This window comes from Penaeus vannamei, chromosome 11 (genome assembly GCF_042767895.1).
Source record: "Penaeus vannamei isolate JL-2024 chromosome 11, ASM4276789v1, whole genome shotgun sequence".
NCBI classification, from domain to species: domain Eukaryota; kingdom Metazoa; phylum Arthropoda; class Malacostraca; order Decapoda; family Penaeidae; genus Penaeus; species Penaeus vannamei.
Genome location: NC_091559.1, coordinates 18,609,472 through 18,616,971, shown reverse-complemented (window position 1 = coordinate 18,616,971; position 7,500 = coordinate 18,609,472). Strand labels below are relative to the sequence as shown.

Below are 7,500 nucleotides of genomic sequence, written 5' to 3'. Positions count from 1 at the left end.
ATATATATATATATATATATACACACATTCATATCTGTCTGTTCAAAGCAGCCCCTTCCCCGCACCCACTCAGCTTCCCCTCCTATGGCCGCAGGGATGGATTACCCCCCCCCCCCCCCCGCATCCAGGAATCCAGGTTATGACTCACCTAACAGCACCGTGGTCATGACACACACGGGTACCACGATTTTCTAATCGAATGAAAGGTCAGATAATTTGCTCTTCCAGTTAAGTTAGCCTTCTTGGGTTACATATAATCTGTAAAAGTTGAGATATCTTATCATAGAGAAGGCAAGCGCGGGGAGAGAGAGAAAAAGAGAAAGAGAAAGAAAAAGAGAAAAAGAGAAAGAGAAAGAAAAAGAGAAAGAAAAAGAGAAAAAGAAAGAGAAAAAGAGAAAAAGAAAGAGAAAAAGAGAAAGAAAGAGAAAGAGAAAAAGAGAAAGAACGAGAAAGAGAAAAAGAGAAAGAACGAGAAAGAGAAAAAGAGAAAGAACGAGAAAGAGAAAAAGAGAAAGAACGAGAAAGAGAAAAAGAGAAAGAACGAGAAAGAGAAAAAGAAAGAGAAAAAGAGAAAAAGAAAAAGAAAGAGAAAAAGAGAAAGAAAGAGAAAGAGAAAAAGAGAAAGAAAGAGAAAGAGAAAAAGAGAAAGAAAGAGAAAGAGAAAAAGAGAAAGAAAGAGAAAGAAAGAAAAGAGAGAAAGAGAAAGAAAGAGAAAGAAAAAAGAAAAGATAAAAAGAGAAAGAAAGAAAAGAGAGAAAGAGAAAGAAAGAAAGAAAGAGAAAGAAAGAAAAAGAGAAAGAAAAAAGAAAAGAAAAAAGAGAAAGAAAGAAAGAAAGAAAATAGAGAAAGAAAGAAAGAGAAAAAGAGAAAGAAAGAAAGAAAAAGAGAAAGAAAGAAAGAAACAGAAAGACAGAGCAAGAAAGAGAAAAAGAGAAAGAAAGAGAAAAAGAGAAAAAGAGAAAGAAAGAGAAAAAGAGAAAGAAAGAGAAAAATAAATTAAAAGAAAAAAAGAAAGAAAGAATCGAGAGGTGGGGGACGCCGAGAAAGAAGGGGATATGTGGAGGGAGAAGTAAAAGAAAAAGTTTGGAACTTTACTTTTTGGGCTTTGTCTTAGGATTGCTCTGACCTGATTATTCCTGTCCTGATTATTGTTTGGAATTTTCCATTGCAAGCCAAAAGAAGCACCTAAAGAAATAATGCATTTCGTTCGAAGACTGTATGCGATTATTACAGGAATACTAAAGGGTTATTCTTAACAGCATGCAGTTGTTAAAATACTTCCGTACCGAAAATATGACCTATCTTCATTCCTCTCCCTCTCCCTCGAACTCATTCTCCAACCCATCTTCGGAACAAACGTTGGAATGTATGCCACCTGTTTTCCATTTCATTATTCTAAATATCAAAATCATACGCACACCAGTGCAGCTCGAAACATCTGCTTAACACTGTTGCAATGTTCATTTTGTCCTTGTTTCATGTAAATACAAACTTCCGAACTTACATATTTGGCCATGCTTTCCACGGCCTTCATGAATCGGCCTTTTCCCGTTTTTTCGGGTAAAAATCATTCTGGTTGGCAGATTTTCAAAGATATCTTTCATTTGATCCTAAGAATAAAAAAAGACTTCTGAAGAACCTGCGAAGGATGAGTCAAGGAAAACGTATCGTCTAGAATATTGCAGTAAAGAGGCCGGGCAGTTGATATTGATTTTCAGCTGTACTACGAATGTGCGCATGGCATTTGAATTCTCATTACTGCTCCGATACAAACAGCGATATCGTGACAAACTTGTTTTTATGTAAGAAAATATTGTTATGTCATGGCTGCCTATCAGAGACAGAGGAACGTAATATCTAGAGTACGAGCCCTGAAGGCGAACGATAAAGATCTGCGTTCCGTACCTCGTATTAGCAAGGTGTGGTACAGTGCGTACCATTTACATAATTGTTTTGTCTAAATCTTAGAAGTAGGAAATGCCGACGCTCTACGTAACTTACGTTACTGGCTGGTTAATGGTTAGTTTTTGAAGCGTGGCCCGCGTGCCCATAGAGGTGGTCCCCTAACGCCACAAGAAAGCTATCGACCTTTTACGTACATTCTGAAAAGAAAAATCCTTGCTCCTTATATAGGAGACCTGCGAGCCATATCTTGCCAAAATAGAGACCTGCTGGCCTTTGCCTACGCGCCGAAAGCGCGGAGGCCACGGCAATCGCTCCGGTCAGCAAGGGTCTTGCCCTGCCTTACTAAACATTTTTATTCAAAATGGATTAATTATGGTTCTTGTATATTCGTGCGGTTCTCGTCCGAAAATTTACCTTGTACATATTATCAAAATGACCTTGCTTCAGCCAAGTCCAAGACTGCACCTGTCCAATACTGACCCAGGTCCATGAACTTGGACTGCCAAGAAATGGAAAGCTTATAGATTCAATCTGCGCGGGTTGTGCATAATCAGCAAATAACCACACACAAGAAAAACAAAAAACAAATACGGAGTGAACAGTAATCTGAATTGTCAGTTGACATTCTCGGCCATGCTTGTAATTAACAGATTCTTATGCTTACCTTAGGCATATGTTGCCAACTTCATATTACGCACTCGAAAACGATTACTTGTCGAAGAACATTTGGTTTTGACGTAAGGCGTTTTCCTATAGCGTCAATTAACCACACCCTTTGTTTACATTACAAACAATGACCTGCTTTCGATACAGTTCTCAGTCGCGCTGTTTACCCATGTCAATACTTACTAGGCAGCCTTTCATCACTTATTTTTGTTTGTTATATTGGACTGGGTACGGGCGGTGGTTCTACCATTATAGAATCAGAAGGCGGTCCAGACTTCTCCAGTTTCGGAAACTGGAACTTGAGTCGGTATTGATGCATTTCGACGACTTTGGCGCCAAAAGTTGCTACATGTAAACAAATGCATTTAACGGGTCAGACGCCACTAAAATTGCTTTTGTGGACACCTTACCATCGGCAGAATTATCAGGGTCAAGTTTAGATGTGGCAGTTCCATTACACTTGTTTTTTTCATGGACAATTCGCAGTACTTGAATGGAACCCTTGCTGTTTTAAGGAGTACAAACACGTGAGAAAATAACACGTGCACTTCCAAATGTTAGAAGTCCTAATATAAGTACTTGTTTTCTCGGCTTTTGTCAACATACCTGCTACTAACACGTTGGGCGTCAGAAATTCCGACGAAAGTGCTGGTCGTAGTCATTTTCTCGGCGTACACGCTCTGCCTTCGTAGACCACAAAGGTTTGAATGATACTGGAGATTTGCCGCCAAAGTTGCTGCTTTATCTCGAGTCGAGTTGCCAACGAGACTTTTACGGAGAACCTGGAGGGATTCATGGAATCAATGGAAATGGATATCCAATAAAATTTATTATATGGTCAAAACACGACAAGTCGAAACTCCAAGAAAACATAATAAATAAAGGAAAAGAATATCTATACACACATTTGAATGTGAACTTTACTGTGTTCGCTTTTATCGTTTTCTATGGTGATGACCCAAAATAAATTTAAAGATCGGGGACAAAATACGGCTATCATCTTTCATTTAAAAGTTTTATGTTTTTGTTTTTATCTAGTCGAAAAAAAATAAAGAGAGTACCTACTAAACTGCAAAAGAACGACTCCTCACGGAAAAACCAAGGCTTGGCTGCAGCTCTTACATGGGTCGCCTATGTTAGTGATTTTGCCCTGCTCCTGATGAGTCAGTCGCTGATTCGTGTGAAACTGTTGGGGGGTTTATAATTATAGTATTCCAAAACCTTATTTCAAACACTAAAAATATCACGATATTGACAGTATAATCACTAAACAGGTAACCCTAGCTTCTGTAATAGAAAAGATGAAACACGAAGATACTAACAGAAGTAATGATAATGGTAGTAATGAGATAAATTTATATAAAATGAGTAGGGTCATAACTGTGAATAATCTATTGATTCGTAAGTAGTGCTAATTACATTCATTAACAAAAAAGTGCTTATGTTTATATATATCATGAATTTGGGGACAAGCAGCAATATGAATATACCTCTGACACGTTCAAGTGTATAATACTATATTGCCGGTATCATATTAATAAACTGTAAAAATCTAGCAATAAACGTCCTTAGTATAGACACTGGTTTTACCTAGTTGTCTTAAAAAGAAATGATTCTGTGTGTGTGTGTTTGTGTGTGTATAAATATATGTATATGTGTTAATGTATACACCCATACACACACACACACACACAAACAAACACGCAAACACACACACACACACACACACACACACACACACACACACGCACACACACACACACATATAATATATATATATATATATATATATATATATATATATATTATATATATGTGTGTGTGTGTGTGTGTGTGTGTATGTGTGTGTGTGTGTGTGTGTGTGTGTGTGTGTGTGTGTGTGTGTGTGTGTGTGTGTGTGTGTGTGTGTGTGTGTAACCCGGGGTTATATAGCATCCCCAGGATGCTATAAAATTTTGTCATAGATATCGAACACACGCAGTAACCCTGCATGCAGCTACTACACATTGCCCAGGTGACCTGTAGGCTATCAGAAGGTAGGAGGGGCCCTTCCATCTCCTGTGGTGAGTCATGTAGCTCACACCAATGCCAAAAGAACTAGTTAGGTATACTCATGTCACAGAGCAGGGGTCGGCAACCTTTTGAACACAGTGTGCCAGTTGATAATTAATGACTTCTTATTCATAACTTTTCGTGCCAGTTTTTTTCAGTACTGTATATACCCAAATGTATTTCCATGCACATGCGTAACATAAATGTAATATTTTTGTAGCATTTAATATTCTCTGTAACAAAAAAAAAAAAAAAAAAAAAGAAGAAAGAAAAAGAAAAAGAAAAAAGAAAAGAAAAGAAAAAAAAAAAAATATATATATATATGTATATATGTCAGACAGTAGTGTCATGGAACTTAGTATGGAGGCTGCATGATCATTCGCAGTTGATTCCAATATTTCTCGATTTTAAAATTTAGCTGACCATAAGACTCACTCACTCACTCACTCTCTCTCTCTTGCCAAGTCTGGCACTCGTGCCAAAGGTTGCCGACCTCTGCATCAGAGGGACGTGATAATAATTTTACTATTTTCCGTTTCTTCGGTTGCCATGTAAATGGCAGCCGAACTTGACATACAAATTTCTCATTATACATAAAGTTTTCATTATCGTAAGAAGACACAAAGCAATACAACTATCACATTAACAGTTTGTTTGTTCCACATACATCAGTATCTGGAATTCATCATAATTTTATCAGATCTTCCTTGGTTCACACAGTTGAAGATGAGATTTTCTTGTCAGGTGGGTGGAAAAGTCATCTAGAATCTAACCACTGCAGTAGACTTTAGCTTCCTGTTCTTCGAAGAAGGCCGCAATAATAAAGGCACTCCATCCCGGCTGAATTTATTTGCAGTCGATGAAGTCTCTCTTCTCCACAAACAGGTCCCCGGCATCTGAAACAAGGACAGTGACAGAAATTTGTGTACGGAGCCGTGGAGTTCAAAATGAGTCTGGGGAAAGCATGGGCCAGGAATGCATCCATCTGGTGGCCTGGTAGAAGGAAAGTCAGATATACCATCAAATCCCTAAAAGAAATTCCAGGTATTAGTCTTCAATTTGAGGATTCATGTGGACCACTCCCTCCTTTGCTAGTGTTTAATATTGGAAAATGTGTATCAGGAAAAAAAGGCGAAAACCTGCCTGTTTGCTTTCCGTAGCCCTCCCAGAATTAAATTTTGGGTTTTCCTCTGCTCCTCTGTGAATAGCTGGTAGTTCTCCAAGACAGAACTACACAAAAATATCCACTGCAATAGTTTCAACTATCAATCCAGGTCAGTCACCAATATATCTGTCATCCCAATAACTTCCTCCATTCTGCCCAATGCCTTCGTTATTTCGTCCTCCAGAATAATAACATTAATCTAACAGGCTAGTGGTAACCCCAACCATTCCAGTACTTTCGTGTCAATCTATCAGATTCATTTGGGAATGCAACATATTTATATTATGGGCCTGGCTCCTTGTTTACGTTTCTAATTTCAACATGTTTGCGTACATAGCCGTTGGCAGTTCTCTTGATTTTTAATACTGCAGTGTTAATCTTTTCTATAACCTTGCATGGTCATATACATAACGACTGTACTTTCTTACTAAACCCCACCTTCGGAGTAGCTTTAAGGTCTACCCGGTCTCTTTCCACGATTTGAGAAGGCGTGGCATCAGGTCGATCTGTTGGTTTTCTTTGAATTTCTTCCTCAATACATTCATTACATCTCTTGAAAATCTTTAATCAAATGACTCTTGTCTCTTGTAAATAATCTTCAACATTATACTAAGGAGCCGTGTCCTTTGACAAGAGGATACATGGAAAATGAGGGTCCCGATGTTTTAACGTGAAAGTATATCACTGTGGTAAGCGGTATTGTAAGCTAACTCTGCCATAGACAACATTCGAGCCCACACTGACGGGTTGTCCCAACTAGCGTATACAAAAAATTATTTGATATTCCATTTACTCTTTCCACTTGCCCAATTTGAGTTTGAATGATATGGGGTAAGAGTATGCTTGTCAATCTCATTTTTTTTTTTTTTGTTAAAGCAATGAATAGTTAGATTACGAACTCCTCAATCAGAAAGAATTCGACGAAGAATCCTCTCTCTGTAAATGAATCCATTGGAACATGCCCTCGCGACTTCTAATGAATCCTTAAACTTTAATGGAATCGCAACAAGGTATTTTGTCAATGCATCTACTACAAACACGTCTGGATATTGTTTGCAATGCAACGATCACACGTCACAAATACACACATATTTGCATATCAGTTTGGATATTTTCTTACACCAATGTATCAGCGATGATGTATCGGCGATACATGTATTGTTATCGGCATCGTTTTAACTATCTATGGAGAACCATTGTATCGGAATAGCTTTAGCTCATTTTCAAGTATCGATGTATCTGATTCGCCTTAGTCCCTTCTGTGTATCGATGCCTATCACTACTTACAACGCAAACATATGTCACAAGACGAACAATACTACTTTACTAACTTCTTGTTTGGAAAAGTCCAAATAAATCTAATCTCTATAGGGTCCCCAACACACCCCCATAGTCTGCAAGAGAAATCGAATGAGCTAACCTTAATGCTGTACTTTGAATGTTCTGTTTATTTTTAAGTTACTATAGATAATAGCAGGGATAGTGATAAGGTTTCTTTAGATATTAACGAGGCTATTGATAAGAGGGTTACTTTAGCTAATAGCGGGGCTTGTGATGATGTTACTTCAGATGATTGTGAGGCTATTGATAAGAGGATTACGTTTGATAATAGCGGGGCTATTTATAAGGTTACTTTATATAATAGCGGGGCTGTTGATGATAAGGTTACTATGGATAATAGCGGGGTTATTGGTGAGAAGGTTACTATAGAT

At 38.0% G+C, this 7,500-nt stretch overlaps 1 long non-coding RNA gene across 2 annotated transcripts; it reads right to left on the bottom strand.

Moving 5' to 3' along the window:
• Positions 1-1,037: 1,037 nt before the first annotated feature.
• On the bottom strand, positions 1,038-7,390 carry LOC138863349 (uncharacterized). 2 transcript variants are annotated; one of them, XR_011398866.1, is made up of 3 exons: positions 5,291-7,390; positions 3,633-3,757; positions 1,038-3,353 (listed from the first exon to the last, which is right to left on the bottom strand). It is a non-coding gene; the product is annotated as an uncharacterized lncRNA (long non-coding RNA). The 2 variants fall into 2 exon arrangements; XR_011398865.1 differs by having other exon boundaries at positions 3,637-3,757; positions 5,291-7,382.
• Between the last annotated feature and the right edge of the window lie 110 nt (positions 7,391-7,500).